At 42.2% G+C, this 12,420-nt stretch overlaps 1 long non-coding RNA gene across 1 annotated transcript in view; it reads left to right on the forward strand.

Annotated features, from left to right (window-relative positions):
• LOC145530435 (uncharacterized) overlaps positions 1-7,734 on the forward strand; it is a 68,566-nt gene extending 60,832 nt beyond the window's left edge. Inside the window, exons 5-8 of the long non-coding RNA XR_014071765.1 lie at positions 5,597-5,802; positions 5,991-6,112; positions 7,355-7,431; positions 7,581-7,734. This is a non-coding gene — a long non-coding RNA (uncharacterized LOC145530435). The remainder of the gene's footprint in view (positions 1-5,596; positions 5,803-5,990; positions 6,113-7,354; positions 7,432-7,580) is intronic.
• The last annotated feature ends 4,686 nt before the right edge of the window (positions 7,735-12,420 follow it).

The following is a 12,420-nucleotide window of genomic DNA, read 5'->3' on the forward strand; positions in this document are numbered from 1 at the left end:
GGGAAGATCCCCTGGAGAAGGAAATGGCTACCCACTCCAGTATTCTAGCCTGGAGAAACCCATGAACAGAGGAGCCTGACGTGCTTGTAGTCCATGGGCTTGCAAAGAGTCAGACACGACTGAGTGACTAACACTTTCACACACATCATGAACAAATTAAATATGTTTGCATTCATATTACCTCACCTACTCTTGAGTGATGCCAGCACTGCATGGAAGAAAACTCTGGAGGATACAGAACTGGCAAGTTAATAGAATCGGTGAATTACTCCTACGGTTAAGGAAATTTGGACTTAAAGATCAGATATGCCCTGCCTAAGATTAAAGTTAACTCACAGAGGCAGAACTTAAACCCAGAACTGTCTGCTTCTCCTCCAGTAATGTGCTGGTCCATGGTGTGCTCACACAACCTTCTTACTATGTAACATTTCATCTGAATCATATAATTTAACACAAGATAAAATATACTCTTCCCTATTTCATGTGTTATGTATTTTGCCTTATCGGCATAGCTGTAAGTTCCTGGACTCTGTAGGCCAGCCTTTCATAGTCCTTGGCACATAGCAGTCTCTTCATAAGCATTTATTATTTAGCTAACTGTATTTCTTTTGTATCTCTAGAGATATTTGGCCATGTTATTAAATCCTTACTGAAGTTATCAGCAGCTGTGCTGCTATTTTGTGTATGAAAGTGATGCTATATAAAATAGAAGTATTAGGTCACCAAGTTCAGTTGAAACAGAATGAATATTGAGTTTCTCTGAATGAACTTACACGCATACATACGCATATGCATTCATCCACTCTGTTACCAATTCCTTTACAAGGCGGTTTCTTAATGGAATCATGATCAGTCATCATTCACAGTACCAGTCTGAAAATAAAATGAAATATCAAAATATACAATGAGAGAAAGAAAAAGCAAATGCCATTTCTCAAACTCAATCAGTCTTCTTGGACTCGGTGGGTCCCTGGGTTGTCACAGATAACTGCGTATCTCAAGTAATGCATGATGAAAAGCTTCTTACCAATCATACCCAGTGTGTCTGACTTGGGTAACTCTCTCAATGGGTGTCTGGGCAGTGGATTACAAGTCAGTATGTTACTTTAGCCAAGTGGTCATTTATTCATTTGCTAACTAATAATTCAATATTTATGAAAATTATGTAGACTTGACCATGAAAAACAGATAAAAAGACATACATGAAAATTCCTAGGCCCTAAAGTACAAGTACAGACAAAGTTTGACCCAGTTTTGGCACAATAAGCAGTCTGCTGCTAGGACCCTGGCTATTAAGCTGTATGTACTTAACTGAGTTGCAAAGTTAAAAACTGGGCACATCTCTGTGAGATACAAAGAGAAACAATCAGAGCTGCATTCAGCCCCACTGTCTTTGTCTGATTTATAACTGTTGCCATATTTATTAGCTGCTTTGGGAGTAAAACAAAGAAAAAGTAACCTTGAACCAAATCCACATTATTATTCTCTCCTGTCCTCTAATATGAAACAGTTATCTTAATATGACTTATTGCAACTATTCTGTGTGCTGATAATTCAAAGATAGTTAAGCAGGAATCCCTTTCCTTGACAAATCTAGTGGTATTATATGTAGTACACACACACACACACACACACACACACTGGGCTTCCTAGATGGGGCTAGTGGTAAACGACCTGCCTGCCAATGCAAGAGACGTAAGAGGTGTAGGTTCGATCCTTGGGTCAGGAAGATCCCCTGGAGGAGGGCTTGGCAACCCACTCCAGTATTCTTCTCTGGAGAATCCCATGGACAGAGGAGCCTGGTGGGCTACAGTCCATAGGGTCACAAAGAGTCAGACATAACTTAAGCAACACACACACACAGACGTATATAAACATACATCCATTCACATATACACAAATACATGTAAGATGCCATGGGAGTGCTGGGGAGAGACAACTAGTTCTGTCAGGGTTGAGGGAGGTGGGGGTTGGAGAGAAGAAAGAACAGACATTTGAGAATTCTGTTTGAACTGGGTCTTGGTAAGCAGTTCCTCAAGAATGAATGACACCCCAGGCAGAGGAAACAAGAAATGGGAAAACAGAGCAGAACGGGGCAAAGCATGTGGATGCAGGCGTTGCCTAGGATTGATAGAGTCCCTCAGAGGGAATGAAGACAGTGATTAGAATTCACAGGGCAGAGTTCTTGGAAACACTAACATTCCAGGAAAATGGAACCTGAAAAAGACTGAAAAGGAGCGCTGAGCTTGTATGTGGTGAACCGGGAGAGAATGACATTGAAGGAGCCCAGACAGGAGATAACGGGTGGAAGGTACCTCCTGGAGTTGGCTGGTAGGTGGCTGGTGTGCCTCATGGGGTGCCAACATGGAGTTGCGAGAACAGAAAGCAGTTGGTTATATTCTAAGAATAATTGGGAGCGAGGAAATGGAGATGATGATATAGGCTGCTCATATGGAAGGCTTCTCTTATGGGAAGCCCAACAGGAAGAAAGGACAAGATAGTACCTAGAGGGCATGTATTCAATGGATATGGTTTGCATTTAAAGAATCCCTGCAAGGAATCAGAAGGAAGATAGATGTTAATGACAAACCTCTATAAAGAAGGAGTTGACTGCTGGAGGAATCAAAGGGAAATGCTAAGTGTTGATGGAGGAATGAGCTTGACTGAGATAGGAGCTAGTCTCCAAGACAGAAGTGAAAGAGGTAAACGCAGGTGAGGACGGAAATGAAGAAAAATGCTGAGGATCCTGACCTGCAGGCAACTATTTTGTATGAGAAGTAGGAGAAAATGTTTATTGCACCAAATTATATGATAAAGTGAAGTGAAGTCGCTCAGTCGTGTCCGACTCTTTGCGACCCCGTGGACCGTAGCCTACCTGGCTCCTCCGCCCATGGGATTTTCCAGGCAAGAGTACTGGAGTGGGTTGCCATTTCCTTCTCCAGGGGATCTTCCCTACCTAGGGATTGAACCTGGGTCTCCCGCGTTGCAGGCAGACGCTTTACCCTCTGAGCCACCAGGGAAGCCCTATATGATAAAAGGATTATCTTAAAAATTCTAGACATTGGAAACAGATGGAGAGAAAGAGTTCTGGAAGGATAATTGAAACAAGCCATGAGTTTCACCCTGGAGATTAGCGTGTATGTCCCTGTAGAGGGAGGGAGGGAGAATGACTAGAAGGATCATCTCTCTTGCTAAACCAACTTCTGCTTTCCAGGAAGGAAAAGAAGGGACTTACTCTTCATTTGCCAAATGAACAAATGTTTCTCCTGGAACATGAGTAGTTCTGGTGCCTTTATTTATGAAGCTTTTACATTTGAATAATTGAAAATACTTCATAAAATATGAAGAATTTAATATGACATCACAGTAGTTATAACGAAAGAAAACCTAATTTTAATATTCAGCCATGAATAAAAGTTATTTGCAAACTTATTCAAAGGGACAAGCTATAATGGAAAACATACAAAGGCTTATTTTTACCTAAAAACATTGGCAGATTTGTATTTTGGATTCTACATATTTCACTTCCCGTTGCAACCAACATTCACGAAATTCACTGACAGGAGCCTAACAGCAACTTTAAAAAGATGAAATATCTTTTCCTTAATTAATGTCTACAAAGAGATTTAATGATGAAAAGTGCCATTAAGTGCCAAGTATTATTAATTATTTTCTGCTGCAAGAGCTTGCAGTCCTCATTATATACTGTTTTAAATATTATGAAATATTTACAAAATAAGTTTTAAAAATTGCAAACAAGCCAAATAAAAAGGCATTTTCCTTTCGAGGAGAAACTAAGATCAAAACCCAAAGAAAAACTCATTTGCATCCTACACGGGGAGACTTCGATGAATGCTCCAAAGATACCTGGCACTTTGCTTGTTCTTTCTCCATATCCCTTGTGCCTCTGCTGAATGCACAAACTGAAGTGCGTTACTACTTGAAATTTTGGCACAAATGTTATTTTTTAAATGGCGGATTCATGTCAATGTATGGCAAAACCAATACAATATTGTAAAGTAAAAAATAGATAAATAAATAAATTTAAATTTAAAAAATAAATTAAAAAACCTATTTTTTAACTTTTTAATTGGGATATAATTTTAAATGCTCTATTTCAGGTATGCAACAAAGTGATTCAGTTATACATGCGTATATATGTTCTTTTTCAAATTATTTTCCACTACAGGTTATTAGATGATATTGAATATAGTTCTCTGTGCTATACAGTTGGCTCTGTTCATTATCTTCTTATATATAGTGGCATGTATATGTTATTCCCCAAATCCTAACTTATCCCTCTCCCATTCCCCTTTGGTAACTCTAAGTTTGATTTCTATGTCTGTGAGTCTATATCTGTTTTGTAAATAAGTTCACTTATACCATTTTTTAGACTCCACATATAAGTAATATCATATGATATTTGTCTTTCTCTGTTTGACTTACTTCACTTAGCATGATAATCTCTAGGTCCATCCTTGTTGCTGTAAATGGTATTATTTCATTCTTTTTTTATGGCTGAGTAACATTCCATTCTGTAATGTACGTGTGTACTATGTGTGTGTTATGTATACACACACACACACACACACACATACCACACCTTCTTTATTCATCTGTCAATGGGTCAATGGACAGTTTAGGTGGCTTCCATGCCCTGGCTATTGTAAATAGTGCCGCTGCAAACACTGGGGTGCATGTATCTTTACAAACTAGAGTTTTCTTTGGATATATGCCCAGGAGTGGGATTGGAAGATCATGTAGGTAACTCTGTTTCTGGTTTTTTAAAGGACCTCTGTACTGCTTTCCATAGTGAACAAATGTTAATTTTATCTGATGGCAGACATATGCCGGATCTCCCACTTCCCATCTCTGTCCAGCTGCCAACTTTGGGACTATCCTCTGAGGACTCGGTCTCTGAATCAGCTTCTAAAATCCCCTTGTTTGAAGGGTGGGAAAACCCAGAACTCTTTGTAAAATCTGGGTCTGGTCTCGGTAGGAATGTGTCCCAAGTCCAGACCCAAGTTGGTGCAGAATTAATGGGTAAATGCACTTATTAAATTGAATAGTAACTTGGTGCTGTGCATTGTGCTGGTTCTGTTCTCAAATTGTACAATGGTTACCGGAAAACTTTATTCCCCTAATTACCACTGTCTAAGTCTGTTTGGGTTGCTGTAACAAAATAACACAGACTGTGTGACTGTGGTATTATTTCTCACAGTTATGGAGGCAAGAAGGTCCAAATTCAAGGTGCTGGCAGGTATAGTGTCTGGTGAGCACCAGCTTCCTGGTTCTCACATGACTATTTTCACCCGGAGGAAGAGGCAAAGGTGCTTTCTAGGGTCTCTTGTATAAGAGCACTGACCCCATTTCTGGAGGCTCTGTTCTTACGACCTAATCACCCCAAAGCCCACCTCCAAGTATCATTACACTGGGGATAAGGTTTGAACACATGAATTTGGGGGGACACAGTCTATGTCAACTATTTTATTATATGCTCTGCTTTGTATTTTCTTGTGAAAGAAAGCCAAAGTAGAGCAGGTTAGCTGGCAGGAGAAAATTGTTAACCTTTTCATTTTTTATGTTTTCTCTGAAGGGCCACTGGCTCTCACCATTTCTGGAATTGCCTTGGCTACTCAAGGGACCAGCTGTTCCCTGGGGTTGTGACCCACTGCTCCTGCATTTAGCCTTCTGGCTGACTGCTTGCTTGCTTGGACTCAGCCCAGTACAGATGGCATTACTGCTGAATCAGAGAGGATGACGCTCGGTTTCCTGGTCCGCCTTCAAGTTGCTCCTTTGCTGGTAAGAGCTCATTTCCTAGGAGTCCAGATAATTAAGTTTCACCTGTGCTATGTACTCCATAATTACATTATTTTTGTTAATTATGCCTGATGACAAAGTTATCGAAATTCAACTTGATCAAAACCAAAATAAAATCTGGAAGCAAATGTCTCTTGCTGTACCATCACAGCCGTTTATCCATATTATAGGACACTTTGCACTTCCTGGAGGGGAAGAAACTAGACTCTTCTTCAAAATGACGCTGACAGTTGGCTACATTGGAACCAAACAGTGAATGTCTTGGAAATACGGGAGCTCCTCCTATGTATGAGTAAGTGTAACTAGGGGTCATCACCACATGATTGGAGGGTGGGCAGTGACAGGCCAGCATCTGAAGATGACGGGGAAGATGTTCACAGCAATGATGCTCAGTGAAGCTGAGGGCAGTTTCCACTTGACATCACCTCCTTCTCCCCACCCCCCTCTGCTTCTGCTCTGCTTCCATCTGCTCCTGCCCCTCCTCTCTATCCTCCTTCTTCAGCTTGTGTTTCTGCTGCTTCTCCTCCTCCTCCTCTTTCCTCTGCTCCCCACTTTGCCTTTCCTCCCATAATAGGCATTCATTCAACACATCTTGACTTGATGTGAATTGAAGGCATCTGTATCAACTAAATTTTTCTGTCCCTTCAAATTGAGAGAAAGTTGCTTGATGTTTGATCAAGTTGAATTTTGATAACTTTGTTATCAAGCAAGTTGAGCATCAAGGAAGTTGAGACAGGAGATTTAACAGTAGCACAAGCTTTTGGATATCTGCCGGATGAGAAACATTTGAAGACCCTGAAGTTTTGATCAAGGACATGAATACCCATTTGTGCTTAGGTTCTGCCTATAGAATTTTAGTGGGACTTGTTTGCATCTGAGCTCTCTGGTATTAACAGGAAGAGTTGTACTGAGAACATACAAGAGTAAAATTTCCTTCAAAAGGGCACAAGATAATATGGTGAAGGGCTTTTACTATTTTCCAAAGGAAGTCATTTTTCTGGTCATGGTCCGCTGGGAGTTCTCATTGGCTGGCTGACCCTCAGAAACCTTTTTTTTAAAATTTATTTAATTTATAAAATTTTGTTTTTTAACACCAAAGAACATTTTGTGCTGGAGTATATCTGATTAACAATGCTGAGATAGTTTCAGGTGAATAGTGAAGAAACCTGACATTAACTGACAACTCTGCTTACTCGACATTTATTCTCCCGTATCCCATCACTTGAGGGTGACCAAACCCACTAGAGGATTTTTTTAATGTAGGAAATGGCAGTGTCCATTTCAAATGATAAATCCTAAGAATTGACTCTAATCACAGAGTGGGGAGTGGGGAGTATGATTTGAACAATGCATTGTAAGAGGCATGGGGACCCTACCCCATATCTTGCTGCTAATTCACCTTCCCCAGGGTCTGAAATTCCACCACTGGACATTCTTTTTTGTGTCTGCTTGCATCACTTATGTCTAGATGAAATTGCCTCTTCAAGTAATTCTTACAAGGGTGATGCGAAGTCATTACCACTTTTTTCTCCAGGCACTCAGAGACCTCTAACTCCTTACAGAAGGTGTGATATTGAGGAGAAAAGAAGTAATACCAATGTGAGTTAAGAGGTAAGTTACTCCTGACAGAGTACAGGCTTTACCTGCTGTACAGTTCAGGGAGTGTTGACTTTTAGCTGGGACGCTGTCTGGGTACCAGGGGTCTTGCCCATTGGAGGGAGCCCCTACTCAAAGTCCGATTGATATTTTTGTGCTTCTAGGTCAAGATGTTCCCAGTCTTCAAACACTGGGGTGTGGTTCTCTGCAAAATATTGCTGTTGTCAAGCTGTCTGCCTGTGAGATTACATAGGACAACAGGGAGCTTTTTGCTTATCATCTTTCAAAGCATCCAGCATTAAAGACACTCCATCAGAAGCAGTGAGCCATTTAGTGCCACTGTCTTACCCCTGTGGCTCACTAGGGGACCCAGCCTGGGTACTTTATTACGTTCTATGCAGATATATTGAAATGAGATGCTTATCACCCTAGGTACATATCCTTTTTCACTCTCTGGGTTGAAATTGTCTTCCTAAGGGTCATGAGGGAACAATTTTTCTCTCTTAATGCTCCCAGATTTGCAAGATTTTAATTCTACATGGCTTTATGACATGTATTTAGCTTAAAGGCAGGTAAAACAAATTAAAAAAAAAAAAAAAACTTGCACCACTAGAGAAGAAAGGAAAGGAATGAAAATATAAGCAGACAATCACAATGTAGGAAGAAGAGTGGAATTTCTTTTGTTGCTGATGGCCTGTGTAGTACTTCTTTGAATGTCCCTTTCTATGGACTGAAGCAATTGCTCATTTGTACTGAGGAAAGGTGCTTCAGATTAATTTTGGAAACTTCAATACCGCACTGTGCTAAATTTTAATTATTTCACTTCCTGCTTGGTATATTAATGTTGTGATTACCCTTGAAAGTGTATTACCGATGATGATTTATGCAAAACCCAGCTAGCTCCACAGCTCCATCAGTTTCAATTAAGACCAGCCACAGAGGAAGTGGGCTGTGGTCGTGTTGGCTACAGACCATCATGCTCACAAGCAGGTACGGTCCGTTTGCTTAAAGCATTACCTTTGTTTATCCTTCTGGAACCATCTCTTCCATGGCACGACTAACCACTGAGAGAGGAAACTGTAGCAATTTGGTCTGCTGGCCTTGGATCCAAACTGAATCTGTCCAGGAAAATGAATTTTATCTCTGCTTCTCTGCTGATATAGGACATTTTGGGCCAATTCTTCCCTCTTTTGAACTGTTCAAGGACTGAACTGGCCAAAGAAGCTATTGCAAAGTTATCATTTTCTGATTTCCAGGAACAGGGTTTGGTCAGCCTCCAGAGACTGTGGTCATCTGGAGTTAATCATAAAGTACGTCCTCCTTCTCAGATGAAGCACTGTTTTCAGAGCTCATTTATCTCAATGACTTCGACTATTGAGAGGTCAGGAGGTTTTCCCTGGTCCATCCCTGGTACCCAGTCCTTCTCATGACTAATTTGGCTGCCTAGTTATTGAAATCTCTTGTCTACCTGGCAGCCCTTCCTAAATCTATTCCAAACCATGTCACTGAAGTCGCCTGCCAGGTCTGGGAGGTGCTCTTCCTTCTGAGTACTGGAGAGATGGGGTGCCAGACCTGATTTCCATGGCAGTTTCATTTTAATCACATTTGGAAATTCTTGACTACAGGCTGTGCATTTATGAAATCAAGGGAGCCTGTACCTGCCAAGTGAGAGCTCTCCTGACAGCCTGCCAGGAGCGGGACCTGATCCGCAGCAAAGAAAGGAGAGTGCATCCACCTTCCGAGACCCAGGGCCAGATGGCACCTTAGAATCATGGCTGGGAGGCCTCAGGCTCTTCCAGGGCTCACATGACATTTACATTTAAAGTTGCTCAATCGTGTCTGACTCTTTGTGACCCCATGGACTATAAAGTCCATGGAATTCTTCTGGCCAGAACACTGGAGTGGGTAGCCTTTCCCTTCTTCAGGGGATCTTCCCAACCCAGGGATCAAACCCAGGTTTCCCGCATTGCAGGTGGATTCTTCACCAACTGAGCTATCAGGGAAGCCAAAAATCTGACACTTATAGTTTGTTAGTTTGTTTTCTCTTGCCGCTTAAGAGAGAGACAAAAAATGTCTGACACTTGCAGCCTATTTCCTCCATTTGGAGACCCCTAGCCTTCCTGCCTGTTGCCCTCTCCTTCCCCCCTTTTCTTTTAGGAGAATTCTGTTGCCTAGGGAAAGGGGCATCGTTTTCATTCTTCTGAGCTGATAAGGGGCATTGTCCCTAAATTGGTGAGGCAACATATTCTCCTAATCCTCAGGACTCACACGTGGTCTCAAATTGACCCTTCTTTTCCAGCTTCATCTCCTGCCCTCTCCCACCTTGCGCTCTGTGCCCGGGGCACACACACCAAGAGCCTTCCCAAATCCAGAGTTTAGCCCTCACTGCTGTCTCCACCTGAAAAACTTTCCCTCTGTATTTTGAATGGGGAGTCTTTGTGTGTGTGTGTGTGTGTGTGTGTGTGTGTGTGTGTGTGTGTATGTGTGTTTAACCCTCCAAGTTTCTGCCTGAGTATTTCTTCCCCTGAGGCCTTTGACTACTACACTATTCCCCATCCTATCTTGTTTATTTCCTTTATGGCATCTCCCGTGATACGAAAGTTTACTTCTGTCTTGTCTGACCCTCCTGCTGCAGTGCGATAAGCTCCACAAGGGCTTTTTCACCACGGCCTCCCCAGCACAAATCACAGAGTCTGGATGAAGTGTCACAATTCAGAGCCCTGTAATCAAGAAGGTGACATTCCAATCTAGCTATGATCCCATTCCCTCCTATTCAACAGGCATTTATTTATTTATGGCTATATGAACCACTCACTAAAAGGTGATTTTCAAGGCAGGTTCTTAAGAAGACTATTTATGGAAGGCAAAGCCTTGCCATGCTCAGTGGAGACTGAGTTAAGATCCACTGTTCCCTTTTGGGGGGAGGGGTGCTGTTTGTACTCAGGAGGAGAAGTGCCATTAGTTAGTGTGATAAAGGGTAAAGCCCTCCCTCCCCCATCTGGCATTGCTTCCCTGTACGTGCTGTCTTGGCATGTTCTAGTGACTGCCAGCCCCTGCCCAGGGGCAACTAGGCCAGGGAAATAAGCCCCAGCGATGAGCATTGACAGGGAACTTCCCTGGTGGTCTGGTGGTTAAGACTCTGCATTTCCAATGCAGGGGACATGGGTTCAGTCCCTGGTCAGGGAAGTAAGATCCCACAGGCTGTGAGGTGCAGCTAAAAAAAAAGAGAGAGAGAGTTGACAAAATAGCTTAATCTCATTCTCTCTCCAAATACTAACTGGTACCATCCTTATGGATCTTCCCTGGTAGCTCAGCTGGTAAAGAATCCAGCTGCAATGCAGGAGAGCCTGGTTCGATTCCTGTATCAGGAAGATCCCCTGGAGAAGGGATAGGCTACCCGCTCCAGTATTTTCAGGCTTCTGTGGTAGCTCAGATGGTAAAGAATACACCTGCAGTGGGAGAGATGTGGGTTCGATCCCTGGGTTGAGAAGATCCCCTGGAGGAGGGCATGGCAACCCACTCCACTATTCTTCCCTGGCAAATCCCTATGGACAGAGGAGCCTAGTGGGCTACAGTCCGTGGGGTCACAAATAGTTGGATAGGACTAAGCACAGCACAGCACCACCCTTATAATTTGTCTCTCTTAATTGCCTCTTTTGTTGAAATTGATTTGCAATATTGTCTGTTTTTGTCTTTCTTCATCTGTAAATACTATGCAGCTTTCTTCTGACTTTCCAGCCTAATCCTAAACACATATTTTTGTGATACTCATGCCCTTAACTTTGACGTCTAATCTCCTGACCTGGTTCTTCACTGTAGTGCTGTCAGGCCCCTGCTGAAGTTCTCTGTCCTTGTCTGGGAAGCAGAAACTGAAGTGCAGGAGTCTCCAGCGTTCCTTCCTCTGCCCCTGACTGGCCTCATCAGCAACCCCTTTCTGGTGTAGTAGTGGCAGTGTCACCTGTGCAAAAGGACAATGTTCGGGGCCTACAGGGGCCTTAAGGACATTGGTTTTGTCATCAGACAGATGTTACAATACTGATGCTCTCACTTTTTCTAGCTTTATAATATGATGCAAGTCACAACTGGTTTGACCTTTGATGTCCAGAAAAGTTGAAATAATAACACCTCATGATTATTATTGTGAGAATTAAATGGATAATGTACAATGGACTGGGCATAATTCTGGCACATAGAACATAGAAGCTCAATCCAGCTATTTCTTCAGAACAGTGTAGGGGGGTTCTTCACTCTCAAATAATGAAAACCTAAAAGCACATCATTAGCGATTTCTTCTTTGGAAAAAGTGTTCCATTTGCAGTCCTTGACAGAAATGAATAAACTCTGAGGTCATTGTATCTATCAGGGTTTTATAGGAAATAGATGGCAAACTCAAAAATTTTTAACCAAACAGATTTTAATAAAAGATATGGGCAGAATTGAAGGAACTCATAAAAGACAAGGAAATACTCAGGGCCAACAGTAGGAAAAATAAGACAGTGCAATTTCAGTGGTAGGAAATAATCTAGAATAAAATTGCAGCTCATTTTTGAGCTCCTACCCTGTGTTAAGTTGTGTGCTAGGCTGGCTGATGGGTCCACAAGAGCTTAGAGTCAAGTTCAGGGTCGAGTACACACAAATTGTTAACCACAGTGGTGCTTGAACATCAGCTTGCATCAGAAACAGGTGTTGGACTTGACAAAATGCAGACTTCCGGGACCCAGCCCCAGAATCTCTGATTCAGTGGGTCTGGGGTGAGGCTGAGAACTTGCATTTACAACAAATTCTCAAGTGATGCTGATGCTGCTGGTCCAGGCCAATGCTTTCAGAATCATGGAACTATGATGGTGTAACAGGAAAATAAATACAACTCTCCCTAGAGTTTCGGCAGGGGAGGGGGGCAAATGCCTCAAATTCAGAGAACAGTAAGTGGCAGGCCACCTATGCAGAAGAAGCTAAGTGTGTGAAAAATAATTTCTGTAGCTACTCTGTCTTCAAAGTGGTACA

Source organism: Giraffa tippelskirchi, chromosome 12, assembly GCF_054371585.1.
Source record: "Giraffa tippelskirchi isolate mGirTip1 chromosome 12, T2T-mGirTip1v1.2.pri, whole genome shotgun sequence".
Taxonomy (NCBI): Eukaryota; Metazoa; Chordata; class Mammalia; order Artiodactyla; family Giraffidae; genus Giraffa; species Giraffa tippelskirchi.